At 45.8% G+C, this 24065-nt stretch overlaps 1 long non-coding RNA gene across 1 annotated transcript; it reads right to left on the bottom strand.

The window, feature by feature from the left end:
• Positions 1 to 5703: 5703 nt before the first annotated feature.
• On the bottom strand, positions 5704 to 9784 carry LOC123333625. Its single transcript, XR_006551029.1, has 2 exons — positions 9713 to 9784; positions 5704 to 5910 (listed from the first exon to the last, which is right to left on the bottom strand). It is a non-coding gene; the product is annotated as an uncharacterized LOC123333625 (long non-coding RNA).
• Positions 9785 to 24065: the final 14281 nt, after the last annotated feature.

Genomic DNA, 24065 nt, shown 5'->3' with positions numbered 1-24065 from the left:
ATCTTCCCAACCCAAGGATCGAACCCCACTGAGGCTAGAGCCTCAGACAAATAATGGAATAAAGACAGTGAAATTTGTTGGCCCTTCTCACCCCTTGCTGGGAAAGATTGAGGGCAGGAGGAGAAGGGGATGACAGAGGATGAGATGGTTGGATGGCATCATTGACTTGATGGACATGAGTTTGAGTAAGTCTGGGAGTTGATGATGGACAGGGAAGCCTGGTGTGCTGCAGCCCGTGGAGGTTGCAAAGCGTCAGACACGACTGAGCAACTGAACACCACCACCCCTTTGGTCTCCTCTGGACACACCTGCTGACTTTTCTGCGCCACCAACACATGCCTCAAATGCCTGATTGCTAAGCGGCTCCTGAGCCCCAGCTTCCTGTTAGCTGGAGAGAAGCTTGGCTGAGCAGGGCAACCAGAGAGGAAGGTATCCCAGAGGCCTGGCAGCAGATTTGGTACTAAAGCTATTGGGGAACAGGGAATTACTTTTTTAGTGTTACCCTGTGCCAGATATTATGCTGGGTATGCTGCATAATAATAACAATAATATTAACATCACATAGCACTTGCCATGCCATTCAAGGCATTTTATACAATCACTACCCCAAACCGATGGAGTAGGTAGTGTTATTATATCCATCTTACAAATGAGGAAACCGAGCCACGGAGACATTGAGTAACTCACTTAAGGTCCCACAGCTACTAAATGGCACACTTGGACATATATCAAAAGCTTTCCCTCTTTTGATTGCACTGGGTCTTCGTTGTGGAGTGCGAGCTTTTTGTGGGCTCTCTGATTGCAGCATGCAGGCTTAGTTGCCCGCCCCCCACCCTGGCACTTGGAATCTTAGTTCCTGGACCAGGGATTGAATCCACCCCTACACTGGAAGGCAGATACTTAATGTGGTGGCAGTGAACCACCAGGGAAGTCTCCAAAGCTTTTCAGTTAATGTCTAAGTATGATCATGTATGAATGTCCACTTTTGATTCTCTTAGTAACTCTATAATAGCTTATAGGTTAGTGTGGTCCCATCTTATGGGTAAGAAAACTGAAGCTTAGAGAGCTTAAATATGTTCAAGTCACATAGCGATCAGTGGGATTCATGCCAGGCCTATCTGACTCCATGACATCTTGATACAGAGAGAAGACCTTGTAAGTGGAAGGAGGCCACTGCAGGACCACAAGGATCGGGGATGTGCAAACTGGGTGTGCCGGAGGTTGCACAAGCTCAGCAAAGGAGCCAGACCTTGAATTACCCGCTCTTTTGCTACTTTCAAGCTGCACCAATTAGCAACACGGGTGAGCTGATTTAAATCTCAGAGTGGCAAGCCTTTTAGAAAGGTGAACCCAGTAGAGCTGAAAAAATGACTCTATATGCAGCCAGGTCACCAAATGTCAAAATCTCAAAGCATTTCTCACTCTCTTTCTAAACCATCTTGGAGTTTTTCTTCTCTCTTCTTTCCACTGGGATTTTTCCAGCCCAGCTTAAATCTTCAGCTCAAGATTGTTCCGGGTCTAGAATCCCAGAACTGGAAGGAACCTTAGACATGATCTAATATCCCTTGTCAAGGCTAATTAAAGCAACTTCTACCTCTCATTGTATGTTTAAACCTTTTCCCCTTGACCTGAGGAAGAAGACTTGCCGCTTATTAATGGGGCTCAGTGACTGACTAGCGGTGGGGCTATCTCAGGGACTTACTTGGAATCATACAATGGAGGCTGATGCTGGCATGTCTTTTCAAAACGGCTTTGCCTGCCAATCTCCTAATACCACCAGCAGCCAGGCCCTCACTGGGGAAGGCAGGGGGCCTACTCTGCCTTTTTCTAAACAGAGGGACCCCTTAGAAGGGTCACTAGGAATATAGAAAGAAATAGGATCCATTGAGAAACTCACCTACATATAATGATAACACTGTGAGAGTGTCTTAACAGATGTCTGTAAGGAGCTTTATGTGAGCTCTCCAACCATAAACTACCAGTACCTGCAGGTGTCCACAAGCTTCACTAAGGAAGAGACCCACAGAAGAATCTGAGGCCCAGGGAAACTGCAGGCCTAGAGGCAGCAGAGTTTACCAACTGAAGGCAGGCATCACTGACTTTCCAATTTGACTTTCCCCTTTCCAGCGTGGGACTATGACAAATGACATACCTTGGCATTCCCAGGCTTTATTTCATTGTGCAGCTGTCTGGGTGACTCCCCATACTAAAGTGGGAATGAATGATGACTATAAAATCGAGTTCATAAAATGAATGGCTATACATCTAAGTTAGACTTTACACAGATTCTTTATCATCATCATTGTTATCTTGACCATCAAGCGCTAACTGATTACCTAGCTCCATTTAGATCAAATGAGTGAGGATGAGGTTTGTCCAGTGGGGTGGAGGCTTATGCCGAGCTCAGCATCTGTGGCTCCCATGCCCGCTGGGGCCAAGTTCCCAGCTGTGGCATTGCTGAGGTCCTAACACCCCCAGGGACAGGGGAAGATTTGACTGTGGAAACAACACGCATATCAGCACATCAGTAATCTTAGTCCCACACCAGTTGTTTCTTGGCAGAAGCTAACGGTTTACATTAGTTAAATGCCTGTTAAGCGTCAGGCACTCTTTAGAGTGCTGTATATAACTTGGGCTTCCCTGTTGGTTCAAACAGTAAAGAATCTGCCTGCAAAGTGGGAGACCAGGGTTTGGATCCCTTGTCGGGAAGATTCCCTGGAGAAGGGAACGGCTACCCACTCCAGGATTCTTGCCTGGAGAATTCCATAGACAGAGAAGCCTGGTGGGCTACAGTCCTTGGGGTTCCAAAGAGTCAGACACCGACTGAGGGACTAACACACAAAGGTGCAAAAAGTAGATGCCAGACTTTCTGGGGTGGAAAGAAAACACAGTTTACAGCAGAGATGAAAGTGACGAGGCACCTGTCACAGATGATTGGGTACTTAAAATACAATTTACTGACTTTTGTTCACGTTGTGGGTAATTCACATTCCTTTGCTCAGCCAGGGTAGATGACCGAATCCTTGTTTCCAAGTCTCTCAACTGGGAGAAATATAAAGTCAGGGAGAAAAGAGAAAACCTAAAGTAGGTCCTTGTCACCTGAGATCAATGCTATGATCAGGTTCTGATAAGTATAGTAATGATGCTGAAGGTTCAGTGGAGATTTTCCTTCTCCCTTCAGGTTTTGACTTTTATAACATCTGCCACCCCCTTTACTAGAGAAAACAGAGTGGATAGTGTGTGAGGATGTTCCAGTTGGATGAGCCACTACATGAATGTTCCAAATGCTAATTCTTCCACCAAAAGCATCCCAATAATTTCATTCCTCCTGACCAAACTGGATAATGCAGGGGTAAGAACATAAAGAGAAGTGGTGCTTTTAAACATAGGTCTGGGCCCTGCTGGTCCAGTGGCTAAAAGTCCACACTCCCAAGGCAGGGGGGTGAGGTTCAATCCCTGATCAGGGAACATTAGTAGATCCTGCATGTCATAACTAAAGATCCTGAGCACTGCAATGAACATCCCAATGCAGCCAAATAAATAAATATTAAAAAAATAAAATAAAATATGTCAGGTTTCTCTGGTAGCTCAGTGGTAAAGAATCTGCCTGCCAACGCAGGAGACTCAGGTTTGATTCCTGGTCCGGGAAGATCCCACATGCTGAGGGGCAACTAAGCCCGTGTACTACAACTATTGAACCTAGATCCTGGGAGCCGCAACTACTGAGTGCATGCACCCTAGAGACTGTATCCCCAACCAGAGAAACTGCCACGAGAAGCCCATGCACCGCATCTAGAGAGTAGCCCTTGCTTGCTGCAACTAGAGAAAGCCTGCACAGGAATGAGGACCCAGTACTACCAAATAAATAAATAAAATTATATTAAAACATAGATCTGACTTAGTAGTCTTTAAATAATCACTTATTATGATATGAGAGAGGGCTACTTTAGAGTTCCATCTCCATTGAGCAGAAAACTTGGCCAAAGGGCCTCAGTGGACTTGACTAAAGGGATTTGGTCTTCCTAAGTAAGAACTCCCACAAGGTAAGAAAACTGAACAAGAGAACTTCCTTCTTTACAGCAGGATGGATTCTTATTGGACTGAGATGGTCGCTGAAGTTCAGCCTACATTGACATAGAGGAAAAGAGTAGATCCTCGCTATTCCATGGGTGGTCCGCAAACCAGCAGCCTCAGCCTCACCTGGGAAATTGTTAAAGATACAGGACACCGAGGCCCCACTTGCCACCTACTGAGTAAGGATCTCCCCTTTGACAAAATTCCCAGATGAAGCTCTCGTACCTAAGAGACTGAGAAGCACTGGACTGAATGACCTTTGCAGGTTCCTCCTAGTCAGGGAGTTGATGGGCCGCCCATGTTGAAAAGCAACGTGGTCCCCCTGCGAGGGATACCAGGCTGCTAAGGAAGCCTGAGGCATGCTGCTGTCCCCGTCCCAAGCCACAGCTCTCTGCTCATCTGCTTTTAGAGGACACGTTTCTTCTCATGGGGACCGCAGCTGCAGTCCCTCTGAACACACACCAGACTCCCTGTGGCAAATTCCTGGGAGACCACATAGCTTGGGAGTCCAGTGGGTGTTCAAGAGGCCTGCAGCTGCGATACACTTGACACTTGACGTATGCCTCCCTCAGGCCGCTCGCGGACACCCAGAGCGAGGAGCCAGGCAGGCAGTCCAGCGGTTTGTGCAGACCCTAGCTCTCCCCTCAGTGGTGAGAACTGCTGCATGAACTACCATTCATCTCATTCTCATCTGCTGAAGAGTCACAAGGCAGCTCACATACTTTCCCTAGAAAGCTTTGTAAAAGTCATTGTTGCACGAAAGTGAAAGTCACTCAGTCGTGTCCGACTCTTTGCGACCCCATGAACTATATAGTCCATGGAATTCTCAGGCCAGAATACTGGAATGGGTAATCTTTCCTTTCTGCAGGGGATCTTCCCAACCCAGGGATCAAACCCAGGTCTCCCACATTGCAGGAAGATTCTTTACCAAATGAGCTATCAGGGAAGCCAAACAAACTGCCCTTTCTGAGGCCCGAGCTCAGGACCATCAGATTATGAGACTGACACTGCCTATTGCACTAAGAATTATTCATAAATATCAATGAGACAAAGAGCATCCAAAAGTCACGTGGAGAGTGAGAGTCTCAAGATATGGGCAACAACCCTCTGACCAGGGCATCTAGTTCACACACATACACACCTGTGTCCACTCAGCTGCTGGTATCAACTACGAATTTGGTCTTTAGGGGCTGCTCTAGCAAAATACTATAGATTGGGTGATTTAAGAGAGGTTTATTCTCTCAAAGTTCTGGAGGGAAGAAAGTTCAAGATCAAGGTGTAGGTATATTCAGTTCTTGGTGAGTCTTCCTAGCTTATATATAGCCGGCCGCCTTCTCACTGTGTCCGCACATGGTGTGCAGAGGTAGGGGGTAGGAAAGAGAAAAGGCAAAGGAAGCACTCTGGCGTCTCTTTACTCTTCTTTTAAGGGTGACAATCCCATTATGGAAGCCCCGCCCTCATGACCTCCACTAAATCTAATTATCTCCCCAAGGGCCAGCCTTCAAATACAATCACACCGGGGATCGGACCTCAAGAGATGAATTCTGTGGGGACACAATATAACTATCAAGGTAATCGACTTCAGAGAGCCCATTCTCTGATCCATATTTTTCTCAATAAATCATATATTTGTGGCTAATGCTAATATTTTTATTGTACTAAGGCTATAGTAATTAAAGCAATGGAAATTTAAAAATTATACATCTTCATAACAGCCAGTTGTGCTACAGAAAAGCAGTTCACCCGTGTCTAGGGTCTCTCCACTCCTCCACTTTTGTTGGACTGTTGTCTTCAAAGATGGGTGGCACTGAATATTCACAGTAAGGAGATCAGAGGCTTAAGAATTAGAATGTTCTGGGTTAATAAGTGATTCTATGATTCCACACCTATGACCCATCTAAACTTTAATTTCCCCACCTATGAAATGAGTGAGTCATAATGACTTCTACCATTATATAGCATTCTATTGTTGTGTGAAGGTTAAATGAAATATACATGAAACACTCTGCCACAGAGGAGACATTGACGACAATGGTGGTTTTAATATTGCTGCAGTTGATATTACTGGACATGATGCTTATATCTTTCTGCTCATATGTGCTTTCTACTCAGACTGAGACCTCCAAAAAGCAGGAATCAAATTTCCCTTAATTGACTCCTTCTCATGTTCCTGAGATTATCTAAGCTCTCCTGCTTCCTGTAGCTCATGAAGCCGCTCATGGAGGGCTCTGTTCTTGGGGAACAGAACTACTGTGGCCACTTGCCTGACTACTGACCAAAGAACTCCTGAGTTCTTGAGCTCCCAATAAAACTTGCAGTGCAAGTTAGCCCTTGTTTGGTAGGAGGCCAGGAGTTCTCTGACTCTCCAACCCACATTGCCCCACCCTGGTACGCACTGATCTTTATCCATACCTCGTTACCTTGCCTGCTTACCCTTAACATAACTCTTCAGCCCTGAGCACTGGTTTTCAATGGTGAGCTTCCCCTCACTTTCTCTCCCATGTCTGCCAGGATTCCCTGGGGTCAGCTATCTGAGCAGGCACCTTGGATCATTTTCAGTACTTCCTGGGTAGGTCACCTGTACTTTCCCAGAGTAGAAGGAGGCCTCATTTCTACCTGTCCATGTGGTCCTAACTACACCAAGTGACATCAAAGTCTGTGGTCATTCATCCATGGAAAACCCACAGCCCCAGAGTTCATCCCAATTCCTTTGTCCAGCGCTCCTGAACCACATGAATGACTTGGTTTCCCAGGTAAAGGCTCTGGGCCCTACTTGACCCCCAATGCCCACTCCTAATCAATCATCCAGTTATCTCTTCTAGGAAGCTTTCTACCTCTCTCTCAAGCCAAGCTGGATTTAGGGCCTCTCCACCAAGCTTACCTCCACCCTTTCCCACTGTGTTGGAATGAACTATGTCTCCGCCTCCCCACTAAATCACGTTCCAGGAGGGCTGGGGCCATGTGTTGTTCATCTCTGTATACCCAGCACTTATCACTGTGTGTAATACGTTGTAAGCATGCAGTAAATATTGAAGAAAGAAAGAAAGAGGAAAAGAAAGAAGGGAAGGAGAAAGGAAGAAAGAAAAATAAAGAAAAACAGCCATAGGAAGAAGGAAATAATGAGAATCAGATCAGATCAGATTAGATCAGTCGCTCAGTCGTGTCCAACTCTTTGCAACCCCATGAATTGCAGCACGCCAGGCCTCCCTGTCCATCACCAACTCCTGGAGTTCATTCAGACTCACGTCCATCAAGTCAGTGATGCCATCCAGCCATCTCATCCTCTGTCGTCCCCTTCTCCTCCTGCCCCCAATCCCTCCCAGCATCAGAGTCTTTTCCTATGAGTCAACTCTTCGCATGAGGTGGCCAAAGTACTGGAGTTTCAGCTTTAGCATCATTCCTTCCAAAGAAATCCCAGGGCTGATCTCCTTCAGAATGGACTGGTTGGATCTCCTTGTAGTCCAAGGGACTCTCAAGAGTCTTCTCCAACACCACGTTCAAAAGCATCAATTCTTCAGCGCTCAGCCTTCTTCAGAGTCCAACTCTCACATCCATACATGACAACAGGAAAAACCATAGCCTTGGCAACCCACTTCAGTACTCTTGCCTGGAAAATCCCATGGACGGAGGAGCCTGGTAGGCTGCAGTCCATGGGGTCGCTAAGAGTTGGGCACAACTGAGTGACTTAACTTTCACTTTTCACTCTCGTGAATTGGAGAAGGAAATGGCAACCCACTCCAGCATTCTTGCCTGGAGAATCCCAGGGACAGAGGAGCCTAGTGGGCTGCCGTCTATGGGGTCGCACAGAGTCGGACACAACTGAAGCGACTTAGCAGCAACAGCAGCAGCAATTCTGTAAAAGTCTTCCCAGTAGCCCTGAGCAGTGAAGCTAAAACCCATCCTCCCCTCTATTTAATCTTCCAACTTCTCCCTCCCTGTTATTAATGTAAAAATAGAATGAGTTTATATATACTCATTAAAATCATTGGCTAAATAATAAGGATAGTTCCTGGAGCCCTGGGCCATCAGCAAGCTCTATAAAATACTTTCTACTGACAGGAGGGCATAAAACCATCATCAAACATGAACACTGAACTTTTTCCTGGTCACAGATACACTGTCCAATCAAAGGTCAAGGTCAGTCACTTTTGGTGTACTGAGCCCTCTACAGCTGACAAACATTTCCACACACATCCAAGGAGCCGGGGACCGAACAGCTCATAAGGATTCACTGTTGGTCATGATCACCTTATAGGTGTCTCCACCAATGGTGAGGAGCAGGGGCCCAGAAAAGTAAACAGAAAAAACAAAACAGCCAGATAACCCAGAAAGCATCTGCGTGTGTACACACAGACACACACACTCAACAGTTTAACTTTCCTAACAATGTTTTGCTCAGATTAATAATTAAATGGCCTATGTACTTTGACTGGAAGCCAACTTCTCAGCAAGGAGAGGTGATGGAGAACCATATCCATGAGGTGAGCCTGGAATGGAAATTAGCCAACCCACCATGCAGATAATCTAGTTTCCAACCTTCATCCCCTATATCTTCTCTGCTTTTGTTCACCTCAGCATTTTACCGAGGGATTAGGTATAAAGATCCCCTGGAGGAGGGCATGGCGACCCACTCTAGTATTCTTGCCTGCAGAAGCCCATGGACAGAGGAACCTGGTGGGCTACAGTCCATGGGGTCGCACAGAGTCGGACACTACTGAAGAGACTTAGCATGCATGCATGCATGAGAAAGTTCGGTCTACAAACTTTGGTCTGTTCCAGCCAATTCAGTCCTTGTTCTCTCTACACTGAATAGGACTAACACTTTGACCCTGAAGCCTGAGCCCAGCTGTGTCAGTTGTGTTTGGAGACAGCTCCTCTTGGCCTCGGGGGCTCATCCTCAGGGGCTCATACACCCACACATGTCCTTTCCCTTCAGCAGATCCTGCTCTCAGAGGTATCCTGACACCTTCCTGACAAAGAGTGCATACACCCCAGGATTCCCTTTGTGTCAAGAATTTCCTTCCTGAAGGTGGAAATCACGTGGCAGTTAGCCCCCAGGGTACTGGATAAATGAATGTGGTGGTAGGAAGAGATAATCTATGATAGACTACTTTCTAAAAATACTGTCAAACGTTTAATGCGTCTCCTGAGAGGAAGAGAAGAAAGTTAACAAAGGGTCCAAGGGGAGCCCAGCTAGTGCTCAGGCAAGGGAGGTGGAAGTGGGGAAAGGAGCCTGAGGAGGAAGAAGGCGCAGGCCACAGAGGGGAGTTGTCTTCCCCAAATCCAAGGAGGGCAGCGCCTCCGGGACAGCAGAAGGTCCCCTGTCCCCCAAGGCACCTACCGCCTGAGAAGCAGGTTCAGGGCCAGGCCGGCCTCCTTCCCAGTCCCCTCCTCTGCTTCCCCCTTCCCTCCCAGTCGGTTTTCCTTCCATTGGTTTCTGTTGACCATTTGTGTGTCGGTCCCGTGTGGGTGGTGGGAATATGAAGACAATAAAAGAGTTCCTAACCTCAAGTTATCAAGCAGTAAAACCAGTAGTGAACGTGTTCCACAAAGCAAACAACGCAGGTGCATCGCAGGGCCCGTGTGAGGAAAGGTGCCAGCCCCAGGGGACCTCAGTGGGAACCGTGGCCGTTTTTACCTGCAGCCTTTCAGGAGCAAGGTCGGTCTCGGTGTTTTTCCACTGCTCCGAATATAAAAGAACAAAGAGACTAGACAAAAAATTCAATGTCAGACTCTTGATTGGATTTTGTTTGGAAAAAATAAAAAATCTATTAGAACTTTGGCAATGCCAAAGAATGCTCAAACTACTGCACAATTGCACTCATCTCACACACTAGTAAAGTAATGCTCAAAAGTCTCCAAGCCAGGCTTCAGCAATATGTGAACCACGAACTTCCAGATGTACAAGATGGTTTTAGAAAAGGCAGAGGAACCAGAGATAAAATTGCCAATATCTTTTTAATGGCTGAATAATACTCCATTGTGTGTATGTACCACAGCTTTCTTATCCATTCATCTGCTGATGGACATCTAGGTTGCTTCCATGTCCTGGCTATTATAAACAGTGCTGCGATGAACATTGGGGTACTCGTGTCTCTTTCCCTTCTGGTTTTCTCAGTGTGTATGCCCAGCAGTGGGATTGCTGGATCATAAGGCATGTCTATTTCCAGTTTTTTAAGGAATCTCCACACTGTTCTCCATAGTGGCTGCACTAGTTTGCATTCCCACCAACAGTGGAAGAGGGTTCCCTTTTCTCCACACCCTCTCCAGCATTTATTACTTGTAGACTTTTGGATTGCAGCCATTCTGACTGGTGTGAAATGGTACCTCATAGTGGTTTTGATTTGCATTTCTCTGATAATGAGTGATGTTGAGCATCTTTTCATGTGTTTGTTAGCCATCTTTATGTCTTCTTTGGAGAAATGTCTATTTAGTTCTTTGGCCCATTTTTTGATTGGGTCATTTATTTTTCTGGAGTTGAGCTGTAGGAGTTGCTTGTATATTCTCGAGATTAGTTGTTTGTCAGTTGCTTCATTTGCTATTATCTTCTCCCATTCTGAAGGCTGTCTTTTCACCTTGCTAATAGTTTCCTTTGATGTGCAGAAGCTTTTAAGGTTAATTAGGTCCCATTTGTTTATTTTTGCTTTTATTTCCAATATTCTGGGAGGTGGGTCATAGAGGATCCTGCTGTGATGTATGTCAGAGAGTGTTTTGCCTATGTTCTCCTCTAGGAGTTTTATAGTTTCTGGTCTTACGTTTAGATCTTTAATCCATTTTGAGTTTATTTTTGTGTATGGTGTTAGAAAGTGTTCTAGTTTCATTCTTTTACAAGTGGTTGACCAGAGTTCCCAGCACCACTTGTTAAAGAGATTGTCTTTAATCCATTGTATATTCTTGCCTCCTTTGTCGAAGATAAGGTGTCCATATGTGCGTGGATTTATCTCTGGGCTTTCTATTTTGTTCCATTGATCTATATTTCTGTCTTTGTGCCAGTACCATACTGTTCTAATGAGGTGGATGAAACTGGAGCCTATTATACAGAGTGAAGTAAGCCAGAAAGAAAAACACCAATACAGTATACTAACGCATATATATGGAATTTAGAAAGATGGTAACAATAACCCTGTGTACGAGACAGCAAAAGAGACACTGATGTATAGAACAGTCTTATGGACTCTGTGGGAGAGGGAGAGGGTGGGAAGATTTGGGAGAATGGCATTGAAACATGTAAATATCATGTATGAAATGAGTTGCCAGTCCAGGTTCGATGCACGATACTCGATGCTTGGGGCTGGTGCTCTGGGACGACCCAGAGGGATGGAATGGGGAGGGAGGAGGGAGGAGGGTTCAGGATGGGGAACACATGTATACCTGTGGCGGATTCATTTTGATATTTGGCAAATCTAATACAGTTATGTAAAGTTTAAAAATAAAATAAAATTAAAAAAAAAAAATAAATAAAATGAAGAAAGAGGTGGTCAAAAAAAAAAAAAAAAAATTGCCAATATCCACTGGATCATGGAAAAAGCAAGAGAGTTCCAGAAAAACATCTATTTCTGCTTTATTGACTATGCCAAAGCCTTTGACTGTGTGGATCACAGCAAACCGTGGAAAATTCTTAAAGAGATGGGAATACCAGACCACCTGACCTGCCTCTTGAGAAACCTATATGCAGGTCAGGAAGCAACAGTTAGAACTGGACATGGAACAACAGACTGGTTCCAAATAGGAAAAGGAGTACATCAAGGCTGTATATTGTCACCCTGCTTATTTAACATCTATGCAGAGTACATCATGAGAAATGCCGGGCTGGAAGAAGCACAAGCTGGAATCAAGATTGCCAGGAGAAATATCAATAACCTCAGATATGCAGATGACACCACCCTTATGGTAGAAAGTGAAGAGGAACTCAAAAGCCTCTTGATGAAAGTGAAAGAGGAGAGTGAAAAAGTTGGCTTAAAGCTCAACATTCAGAAAACGAAGATCATGGCATCTGGTCCCATCACTTAGTGGGAAATAGGTGGGGAAACAGTGGAAGCAGTGTCAGACTTAATTTTTGGGGGGCTCCAAAATCACTGCAGATGGTGATTGCAGCCATGAAATTAAAAGATGCTTACTCCTTGGAAGGAAAGTTATGACCAACCTAGACAGGATATTCAAAAGCAGAGACATTACTTTGCCAACAAAGGTCCGTCTAGTCAAGGCTATGGTTTGTCCAGTGGCCGTGTATGGATGTGAGAGTTGGACTGTGAAGAAAGCCGAGCGCTGAAGAATTGATGCTTTTGAACTGTGGTGTTGGAGAAGACTCTTGAGAGTCCCTTGGACTGCAAGGAGATCCAACCAGTCCATCCTAAAGGAGATCAGTCCTGGGTGTTCATTAGAAGGACTGATGTTGAAGCTGAAACTCCAATACTTTGGCCACCTGATGCGAAGAGCTGACTCATAGGAAAAGATCCTGATGCTGGGAGGGATTGGGGGTAGGAGGAGAAGGGGACAACAAAGGATGAGATGGCTGGATGGCATCACTGACTCGATGGACTTGAGTTTGGGTAAACTCCAGGAATTGGTGATGGACAGGGAGGCCTGGCATGCTGCAACTCATGGGGTCGCAAAGAGTCAGACATGACTGAGCGACTCAACTGATTAGAACTTTCCTAGAGGTCCATTGTTTAAGATTCGGAGCTTCCACTGAGGGGAGAATGGATCTGATCCCTGGTCAGGGCACTAAAGATCCTGCATACCACATAGCCATTAATAAATAATAAAAGTTAAACTCTGCAAGGCCTTGAGAAAAAAAAATTTTTAATCTGTTAGAAGGCTTAACGGGGGACATTTTGAAACTCTTTATATAGATTGAAAGTGAAAGTAGCTCAGTCACGTCTGACTCTTTGCGACCCCATGGACTATACAATCCATGGAATTCTCCAGGCCAGAATACTGGAGTGGGTAGCCTTTCCCTTCTCCAGGGGACCTTCCCAATCCAGAGGTTGAACCCAGGTCTCCCCCATTGCAGGCTGATTCTTTATCAGCTGAGCCACAAGGGAAGCCCTCTTTATATAGATTAGGAATTAGGTAATTTGGGTAATCATTATTAATGTTCTTAAATGTAATAAAGATTATTGTGAATATGTAGGAAAATGTCCTTATTGCTCAAGAGGTGTGTGTTTAAGTGTTTAGGGTCACGTCTATATTTTACTTTGAAATGGTTCAGAAAAAAAAATGTATATATACTGCAAAATGTAAGCAATTGTAGAATCAAGGAGAGGGACCCCAGTGTCAATTGTACTATTGCTTCACCTTTTCCACCTGTTTGAAACTTTTCCTAATACAATCAGTTGAAAACATTCTCTCCCCTTGCTAGCTGTTACACTAAGTTCCCAGTAGAAAAAGGCCATTTACGGAGCAGTTCACCAACCAGTAATCATAGCTGAGACTTGCCGGGTGCCGGGAAATTCTGAGAGTCAGCATGTGTTCTCTCCTTCAGTCCTCAAAACAGCCCTGCATCAGTGTGGGCTTTCCTTCACAGAGAGGGGAAACTGAGGCTCGGCCAGGGCAAGCCCTCAGCCCACCTCCCACCACTGGTAACCCTCAGGACCAGATCCCAGCTTGGCTTTGATCTGGTTCTAGGCCACGAGCTCTTAGCCACGATCCCCAGGAAACACTTTGAAATACAACATTTAGTTGAAGAGAGGGTGACAGAAATCATTTCCAAGAAGGCCAGTCTGTCAGTCTGTGAGCCCAAACAAGAGCCTGTCCTGCTTTAATAAGGAGAAGAAAGGCCTCCAGGGGCTGCAGGGGAGGAGAGGCCACCAGTGAGCGGGGAAGGGCGGAGAAGGAGGAAGCTGGGAAGGAAACGTGGCCTTACCTTGTGTACTGACAACGATTTGGGGACAAATTGAAGCTAGCTGTAAGGCAGGTATTTCTCTTTGGAGCAGCGAAGTATTTTCTGTTTAGTAGAGAATTTGCTACAATCAACACTGCTCCACATCACTAATGAAAGCTGGGGTGGGGGGAAAATCACAGCTGAGACCTATCATGGTGTCTTCTTCCCACAGGCCTTCTTAATCAAGGTCTCATTATGTCTGAAATTCCTATTCACTGACCCACCATTCAGGACACGCAATACGATTTATGAGAGCGGGGCTGGGCTGCCATTCCCTACCCTGTTACCCTTGGTGACCTGGGCCAGAGCGCGCTAAGGGCAGGGTGTGCCCGGCCAATGGCCTCTATAGGAATTTCAACCCCGACCTCAACTTACTCGCCCTCTGCTCCTGTCTCCTGACTAACCAGCCCATGCACATGGCAAAGCCACTGTTCCGGAGCCATCTGGCAGACCTACCGTGTAATAAACCAGGGTCAAGTTCTATTTTGCTCTTGATGTATGTAATGTAAGAGTTGGGGAAATCATGTAAAAAGTCAGGAGGATGTAAACACTCCAAATACCAGTCTCCCAGGGATCTGGCATTAGAACAAAAGTCACTTCCTTCAGTGCCCTTTTCTTCTAGCCCAGCTTTTCCTGTTAGGGCAGAACTACTTTATAAAACCTCCATCTAGTGGGGTGTGCTGAGTAACGGGATTGACCACTTGTGCAGGGAGGCAAAGGGTTGCCTTTTGCAGAATCTAGGGACCACCCTGGCAAGTTTGTTTGTTTTTTAAAGAAGCACAATCATGCCAGCTGATTGCAGTAGATATTTCTAGAAAATTCACACCATTGTGATAGTTACAGACCCTTCTTCAGCCAAAGACCAGGGCCAACAGACTCTCAAGCAGCTCTCAGAAATCAAAATGTTGAAGTCAACTCTCATGATTCCTGAGAAGCAGAAAATTCAACTCAGTGGGAAAGGAAACCATCACCCAAACTTCAGAGAACTACAGAAATGACAGCTCTTTTAACAATCCCCAGATGAAACGTGCACCAGGGCAGGGACGCGGCAGTGGGAGAACATTTGTCAAAATAAACAGCTTTCACAGGGCATTTCCCCCTCAAATAGTACTCCTGTCCTTAATCCATCCTCAACACCCCATGGCTGTAAGCATCTGATTAGCTGCTGCACAAACCTCACCTGCTCATCGCCAGAACTGGTTCCCTTCCTCTGGCTTCTCTGAGCCCCAGGACTCTCTCCTCCCAATAACCTTTGCAAAGGTCAGCATGAAGCAACCCTCTCTTGCTTAAAAGTTGTGGCTGCCTTCCGATGCCTTACATGATAAACAGGCACATTATTTATCTGACACCTAGGACTTCAAGACTCCTTCAGCCTCCTTTCCCCTGATATGATGGGATTAGAGGTGTGCTCACAAGCAACCTTTGTCCCGGTCACACAGATTTCTCTAAATTCTCGCCCTGTCTCCAATTTGTGGCTCCTCACAATACCTTTTCACTAGCTGTTCCCCTCCTAGGATGCTCTTCTTCCTTCCTCTGGGTCTACAGATGAAACTGAGGCTTTAAGACTCAGCTCATATCCTCAGTGGAGCTCATCCAGAAAACTCTCTCTCCTTCTACATATCAGAGACCACACACACACACACACACACACACACACCCGCCATGCTCCTAGCTTACCTCCCTGGCCGTTCAACCATCACACCTCTTCCCAGGGCCCTGCCCTGCCCTCTGTTCGCATACCTGCTGCCTACGTGGGCTGGGAGCACTAACATCAGGACAGAGCCCACCCAGCGCTCATCTTCACGCTCCTGGCTTTTATCACAGTGCCTGGCACCCAGTAGGTCTTTTATAATGTGGAAGGAATCTAGATTCTCCCCAGCCAGCAAGTGTGCTAAGTGTGTTAGTCACTCAGTCGTGTCCGACTCTGCGACCCCATGGACTGTAGCCCACCAGGGTCCTCTGTCTGTGGGATTCTCCAGGCAAGAATACTGGAGTGGGTTACCATGCCCTTCTCCAGGGGATCTTCCCGACCCAGGATCGCACCCGGGTCTCCTGCATTGCAAGCAGATTCTTTCCAGCGAGGCCAGGGCTCGAATTCTACCCTGTCCATGTCTTCCCGGACACCCGACAGGCAAGATTTCTGCCTTGCAGAACTCTGTATCCTATATGGTCTGTAAATTGTTACTTCTCTCTTCCTGGATATTTTGCTACTATTTTCTAGAATTTAAAAAGTTTCTTCTGCTCAACTAGAATAGGCTTTAGGGAAGTCGCACTGTTTACTCCTTCCCTTCCCCAACCAGCCTCCAGTTTTGTTTAGGAGATACTGTTGATTGCTTTGTTGGGTTGTCCTTTAAGACATCAACATCAATTGTTTTCAAATCTTTTAGTTTACAAAGTTTAGCCTCAAGACTGACTCTGTTCTCCATTCAGAATCCGAGGGTTTCTGCAGGATGATGATTTGGAAGCTGCAGGAAAGCAAAGGGCTAGTAGAGGGGGAAAGGTCCTGACTCTGGGCCCTGGCACTGTCCCCTCTGTCTGTCCTGCCGCCTGGCCTCCTGAAGGCTGGGTGCTGTGCTCCCTTCCCAGGGCCAAAGTGTTCTGAGGCGACCCTAGATTTACACACTGAAGTCCCCCTCGGACTTTCTTTGGGTTACCCTTGTGGGACGTGGTTCTCTGCTGTTCTGATAATACTAAACGGACAGGCCCTGCAATTCTCTAACTTACTTTGTTTCTGTGGCCCTAAGGGAGGAAATTCAGAGCCACTGCTTCTTTGTAACCTTGGAGAAACTTTTTTCTGCCTCACCATTTCAGAAATTCTAAAATGCAGATCTGGGGGAGGAGGAAGATATGCAGAAAAACTCACCCTTGGCTCCCACCTGCCACTTTTTATCACCAGCTTCTGAAGAGTCCAGCTGCCCCGAGGCCTGGAGCCAGGATGGTGGTGAACTAGATAGAACTAGAGGATGCTCTAGAACAGCCTCAAAATGGTCCCAAGGAAATCAGCTGGCATCTTGACACACCACTCATCCCCTACCTCTATGACCTGATCTTACCCTCCCACGTCATCTTGCCACAAACTCCCCTCAAAGGCAGGGGGCCAAGAATTTGTTAGTTGAAGGGGAGGAGCCTTCCCCCAGTGGGCTCCCACAGCCCCACCTGCCTGTATCCTTCGGATGCTGGGCTTGACTGTTGGTAGGATAGAGATTCAGATCTACACAGCTGCTCACAGGCAGGGATGGCCAGGAGTTAAGGCTAGGAGGGCAAGGGTGGGAACTAATTAATGGAGAGATGGACACACATGCATTCAGGTCACCCTGGAAAGGCTAGTGTGACATAGTTGTTCATCAAGGTGGACTCCATCTAGCCCAAGTTCCTTGGAGCCTCTCCAAGGGGGTCAGCCAGGCAGCTGATAGCACCTCAGGGTTTCAACAGCAGTTACTGGGGTGTCTAGGTTCCAGGGCAGGAAGTAATGTTGTATCTTAGAGGGGGGATGACGAAATATCAGGCAGGGGCTGGGTCAAAATAGAACTTTACAAAGAGGATTGATAACAGGGAATCAGGATACTGAAATCAAACCAAGTTACTAGCTGCAGAGCTTGGTGGGAAACAGGCCAGGGTGTCTCCTCTTCCTCCTACCAGGCATAGGGCCTGGTCCCACACCTGGGCAGGGCTGACTTTGCAGCAAAGTTCTCCCTTTGCTAGACAATCATCCCCAGAAAGACAAGGACCATGCCCGGCTCACTCTCTACTCAGTAAGTGTCTGCCACATAGCAGATACTCAATAAATACTTGCGGAGTGAATGACCATTGTGTAAGTTTCTGGGGAGCAGGATAAACATGCCAGGCACAGCCTCGTTCCACTAGAAGAGTAGAGTTGGTCTTGGTCCTGTTAACCATGTTACCAGAGATCTGTGTGGGCCCTTCCAATTTTAACCTCTGGATTTAACAAACACATATAGTGCTTACCATGTGCCAGCAAATTCTAACGAATTTAATCTTTAAACAATCCTATGAGGCAGGTACTTTCATTAGCTCCATATTATAGATGAGGAAATAAGCACAGACAGACAGTTCAAGTAACTTGACCCAGGAAGTGATAGAGGTTGCACGCGGAGCCAGGCATTCTGGCTGTAGGGCCTGTGCTCACACAGACTAGTGTAAAGGCTACGGGAGCCAGAACCAGCACTGTTTGTGATCTGAGAACCGTGTCGTGCCCAACGCTGTGATGCTCCTAAAGTCATTCACCACCCTGAGGTGCTGGTAGTGACCACCCAACATGGAACCAGTTTCCGCTGTGTTTTCATGTCTCTGAAATGCAAGAGAGAGACAGACTGAGAAAGCTTTGTCTTGTAGAACAGCTCCTTGGGGCCTCTAAACTCTGCCACTGGTGCAAGGATCAGCTTCATGGGTGGGCATGCAAATTGTGCTGGCAGTTAGGTCCCTGTGCTCAGAAGGGCCCTGCATTTTGTTCTAATGCTCTTCTGTTGTCATCTTTCAAAAACTAATTTTTTTGGAGTATCGTTCCTTTATAATGTGTTGCTGCTGCTGCTGCTAAGTCGCTTTGGTCGTGTCCGACTCTGTGCGACCCTATGGACAGCAGCCCACCAGGCTCCTCTACCCATAGGCAAGAATACTGGAGTGGGTTGCCATTTCCTTCTCCATTATAATGTGCTAGTTTCTACTATACAGCAAAACGAATCAGCCATACATGTACATGTACACATGCATCCCTCGCTTTTGGGCTTCCTTCCATTCAGGTCACCACAGTGCATTCAGCAGAGTTCTCTGTGCTCTACAGTATGTTCTCATTAGTTATCTGTCTGTATAGTATGATGAAATTCCTAATAATTTTTTAACCAGGGCTCTGGGATTTTTTATTTTTTTTCTGCATTCAGTTCAGTTCAGTCGCTTAGTCGTGTCCAACTCTTCACAACCCCATGAATTGCAGCACGCCAGGCCTCATTGTCCATCACCAACTCCCGGAGTTTACTCAGACTCATGTCCATTGAGTCAGTGATGCCATCCAGCCATCTCATCCTCTGTCATCCCCTTCTCCTCCTGCCCCCAATCCCTCCCAGCATCAGAGTCTTTTCCAATGAGTCAACGCTTCGCATGAGGTGGCCAAAGTACTGGAGTTTCAGCTTCAGCATCATTCCTTCCAAAGAAATCCCAGGGCTGATCTCCTTCAGAATGGACTGGTTGGATCTCCTTGCAGTCCAAGGGACTCTCAAGAGTCTTCTCCAACACCACAGTTCAAAAGCATCAATTCTTCGGCGCTCGTCCTTCTTCACAGTCCAACTCTCACATCCATACATGACCACAGGAAAAACCATAGCCTTGACTAGATGGACCTTTGTTGGCAAAGTAATGTCTCTGCTTTTGAATATGCTATCTAGGTTGGTCATAACTTTCCTTCCAAGGAGTAAGCGTCTTTTAATTTCATGGCTGCAGTCACCATCTGCAGTGATTTTGGAGCCCAAAAAAATAAAGTCTGACACTGTTTCCACTGTTTCTCCATCTATTTCCCATGAAGTGATGGGACCGGATGCCATGATCTTTGTTTTCTGCATTGGGCGTCTGCAAATTGTGTAACTGGTCCTGTCTGAGCTTGTCCATTGTCTATCAGTTCATCCAGATTTCCTTTCTCTCACCGTCCCTCTCATTTGTAGGAATCAGACTCTTACAATTCGGTAAATTCTTGTCATTCTCAAGCGCTAGGAAATTATGTAGGTCAATTCTAGTTTTAAGAGTCTCTTATTAAACGTTTGCCCTGAAGCCCATTGGATTTTTTTTTTTTTTCTGTAAGATCTGAGGACTCTGATACTCACTCCATCCACCTGTCCTCTTCCCATATTGAAATCTTCTAACCTCTCAACTCCCTGCTCATTCAGGGGACAGATCAAGGCTGTGAGGCTGAGGTGGTTGGCAGCCAAGAGAAGCCCCAATTAGAAGAGAACATCCACAGTGTTAAAAGATAAACTGAGACATAGTAAACATTTAAAAAGTTTATTTGAGCAAAAATCAATTCCCAACTGGGTGGCACCAAACAAAGTGATTAGGAGCACTCTGCAAGAGGAGTCAGGAGAAGGACTTATATAGAGAAAATGAGGAAGTAGAGAAAGGAAATTATTTGATTGGCTTTGGCTTAAAGCCTCATTGGCTGCTCATCATTGGTTCTCCTCAGTGTTTTTATTTCATAATCGTGAGGCATTTACAGGCTTAGATTTTGGTTTGCTTTTATAGTCTGCCACAGAATTAGAGCCACCTCTGCCTAATGACTTCCCTGTTTAATTAATTTAACAGTTGTCTAGCTAGATTAAAAGAGGTACAAGAAATGTGTCAACTCTATCCATGAATCTTGTTTAGATCCTGATTCAAATAAACCCACTGCAAGAAGATGTTTTAAATATTCAGGAAATATTAAATATGGACTGGATATTAAGTGACGTTGAGGAATAATGCTTCATTTTGTTGGGTGTGAAAAAAGGTATTGTGGTTATGTAAGAAAATGATCTTATTTCCTTTAGAGATGCATACTGACGTGGTTCGGAATGTTAGGACATGGTATGTAGGATTTGCTTTAAAATGCTTTGCAGGGGATTTCCCCGGTGGCTCAGTAGTAAAGAATCCACCTTGCAATGCAGGAGGCACCGGTTTGATCCCTGATCCAGGAAGATCCCACACGCTGCTGGGCAATTAAGCCCATGCACTGCAGATACTGAAGCTCATGCGCCCAAGAGCTGTGCTCTGCAACAAGAAAAGCCACCGCAAGGAGAAGCCCACACACCTCAACCAAGAGTAGCCCTCGCTCGGTGCCACAAGAGAGAAGCCTGCACAGCAACGAAGACCCAGAACAGCCAGAAGTAAAGTAAAATAAAAAAAATTTAAATGTTTTGGGGGGAAAATAGGGAGAGAGGTGAAATAAGTATGGCAAAATATTGATGCTTGTTGAACTTAATGTGGGGTTTCTTGTACTCTTTCCTTTGTGTATGTTTGGAAGTTTTCATAATAGATAAACACAAAAGAGGGGACAAACAAGAGTGGGAGACACAGAGCATTAGAACTACAAGGTTTCCTGAGGTAGAAGCAGATGTTTACGTTGTTCTCTTCTAACGGGGCAGAGAAGTCTGGTCTCTGAGTGAACTGGTATTTGTTTATGTGGATGACACTGGACTTGGCAGTATCCTCCGAAGCAATCTTGAGCTGCTTCAGTGGTCTCGGGAACGGCTCCACTTACTCTCCTGCCTGGTTCCTCGTGTGATCAGCCGCTTATGAGGACACCAGTGCGATAAGTGTTATAGCCGATCAAACTCATAATCTCAACTTATTAGCTTCCTTCCCTGATTTCATCGCATCGAAATCCTGTTTTCTCTCTGGACCTAGTTCAAGTGCTACCTCCTAGGTGACGCCTTGGGTAACCACTTGGCATATCCAGATTTCTTCTTCCTAATCTCCCACGGCAATTACAGTCCAGCATCTGGTGTTTCATACTCTTCATGGGTTTCTCAGTATGAAACATCAGATGCTGGACTGTAATTGCTGGGAAAGATTGAAGGCAGGAGAAGAAGGGGATGACAGAGGATGACTTGATGGACATGAGTTTGAGCAAGCTCCAGGAGTTGGTGATGGACAGGGAAGCCTGGTGTGCTGCAGTCCATGGGGTCCCAGAGTCGGACAGGACTGAGTGACTGAACTGAACTGATCTGATGTTTAGTTTCTATTTGCTCCTAAGTTCTTGAATAAGTTTGTACAACCCATTCTTATGTCCCCGACAAACTGCAGTTTTCCATGGCCTTCTACACCCACAGAGTCAGAGTACTCTTAACAGTCTTATTCCATTCTGAGCACAGAACAGCTGAGCATGTCAGCCATTCATTCATATGTTTATTCATTTATTCTTCCAAATCTGAGCACCTACAACATGCCGGACATGACGCTAGATGCTGAGGATTCAGCATCAAACAAGACAGACCCACTCTCTGTCCCGGAGCTCTTTCTGCTGAGAGGGAGAGATGACACTAAACACAAAAAGCACACAACATTAGAACACTGACGAATTTTTGCCTAACTAAAAAATGAATGACATTTTCATTCCACTCATTTGACTTAGTGTGAACAGAATGCTAGATTTCTAATTTAAAAAAATAGATATGCAACAAGCAACAAAGGTTTACTATCTAGCACAAGTAAATACAGTCAACATCTTGTGATAACCTATAACGGAAAATAATCTCAAAAATAATACATGTGTATATATATAACTGAATCGCCTTGCTGTGCACCTGAAACAGTGTAAATCAACTATACTTCAATTAAAAAAATATATATTAAGAAAAGAAAACTACACAGCAAAGAAATTCATAACAATGGTTGCGAGTCCTGTAAAAGCAGCGCCCATGGTCCTCTGAGCGTGCAGAGCAGGAGACTTGATGTGGTCTGCAGAGTAAGGAAGGGCTCCCCGCATGAAGTCACTTCAGAAAAGGACTTAAGGGAAATGCAACAGTTATCCTGCCAAGGAGGTGGGGAGGAACATTCCAGGCAGAGCAAACAGTAAGGGAAAGATCCCTGGGGAAAGGAATGAGGCATATCACAAGAAGTCCAGTTTAACTGATATGTAGAGACCAAGATTGAAGCATATCTCTTTAACTGAGATGAAAGCTGGGTTCTTGTTATCTTCTCAGGTAGACTTTTGCAGTAATTGTCTCCAGTTTATTCTTGTCATATGATTTTGTCCCTCTCCCCCCAGAGCAGCGGTCTAGTTCTCTATTTGATGAGTCTCGGCTTCTGTGGGATCTGTACCACCTTCTCTTGCGAGTGTGTGTGTGTCACTAGCTTACTCGTGTCTGACTCTTTGCAACCCCATGGACTGTAGTCTGCCAGGTTCCTCTGTCCATGGAGTTCTCCAGGCAAGAATATCCTGGAGTGGGTTGTCATTTCCTCCTCCAGGGAATCTTCCCAACCCAGGGATTAACCCTGGGTCGCCTGCACTGCTGGTGGATTCTTCACTGTCTGAGCCACCAGGGAAGCCTTTGGCAAGTGGATGATAGCAAATTTGACACAGTGGAGGCTCTCTCTGGTGGGAAACATTTGCCACCATGTGGACACGTCCCCTCGGGATGACAGGTACCAAACAAAGAGGCTCTGACCATACCCATTGTTCTCCTGCAAGTCACCTGAGGCTCCGGATCTACAAGTGAGGCCATCCCAGACCATCTAGTCCCAAACAAACCAGCCCAGATCAGAGGAACCACCCAACCAACCCACAGAATCATGAGCTACAATAAATACTTGTTATTTTAAGTCATGAAGTTTGGGGGTAGTTTGTTACGAAAAGCTAACTGATACATCATCCTTACATCTTACATGTATGCACTCATGCCAACTTCCCCCTATTTTCAAGGATTTGTTAGGCCCTGGGGATACAATAATGAGTAAAAACTCAAAGATTATCATCTAGTTGGAGAACTGTTCTACCTAGAAAAAATAAGTATCACTGCAGTTCAAAATGATAAATGCTGAGGGCGTTCTACCAATACTGCTACAAGCATTGGCAGAAAGAAGTGATCCCCAAGGCAGAGAAAATTTCTGCAGGGGTGGAAACATCCACTTGGTCTAGAACGCTGTTCGTTTAATCTTATATGACCGGAGAGGAATGGAAGTAGAATCTCCAAGACAGGAGAAGATTGCAAATAACATGTTCAGGAAACTGGTGAGCAGTCTGGTGTGGCCAGAAGTTAAAGCCTGTAAAGGAGATTGCTGCTGCTGCTAAGTTGCTTTAGTTGTGTTCGACTCTGTGCGACCCCATAGATGGCAGCCCACCAGGCTCCCCTGTTCCTGGGATTCTCCAGGCAAGAGCACTGGAGTGGGTTGCCATTTCCTTCTCCAGTGTATGAAAGTGAAAATTGAAAGTGAAGTCACTCAGTCATGTCCGACTCCTAGCGACCCCATGGACTGCAGCCTACCAGGCTCCTCCGCCCATGGGATTTTCCAGGCAACAGTACTGGAGTGGGTTGCCATTGCCTTCTCTGGTAAAGGAGATTAATGAGAGATAAAGTTGGAATCAAGAGGCCAGGTTATGGAGTGCTAGGGACCCGGGGTTAAAGCTGAT

The sequence above is a fragment of the Bubalus bubalis genome, chromosome 5, assembly GCF_019923935.1.
Source record: "Bubalus bubalis isolate 160015118507 breed Murrah chromosome 5, NDDB_SH_1, whole genome shotgun sequence".
In the NCBI taxonomy this organism is placed as follows: Eukaryota; Metazoa; Chordata; class Mammalia; order Artiodactyla; family Bovidae; genus Bubalus; species Bubalus bubalis.
This window is presented reverse-complemented; position numbering and strand designations above follow the sequence as displayed.